The following is a 264-nucleotide window of genomic DNA, read 5'->3' on the forward strand; positions in this document are numbered from 1 at the left end:
TATATATATATAGCGAGAGAGAGAGAGAGAATTCGACTGAATAAAGAAATACACAAAATAATTTTTTGACTAAGTACATATGATTTTTCAAATATATAATATAATTAATGTGTGCAGTAAAATTTTCCTCTATAGTTGTAATGACTGTGTTTTTCTTACCTATGTCCTACATGCCATGTGTTCTACGGTCAACTCGCGAGATCATCTGGCTCGCGGTGCTTTGGTTTGGCACGTGTGCTTTTTTTTTTTTAAGTGCGGCTCTCA

This window comes from Pelmatolapia mariae, linkage group LG7, assembly GCF_036321145.2.
Source record: "Pelmatolapia mariae isolate MD_Pm_ZW linkage group LG7, Pm_UMD_F_2, whole genome shotgun sequence".
Lineage (NCBI taxonomy): Eukaryota > Metazoa > Chordata > Actinopteri > Cichliformes > Cichlidae > Pelmatolapia > Pelmatolapia mariae.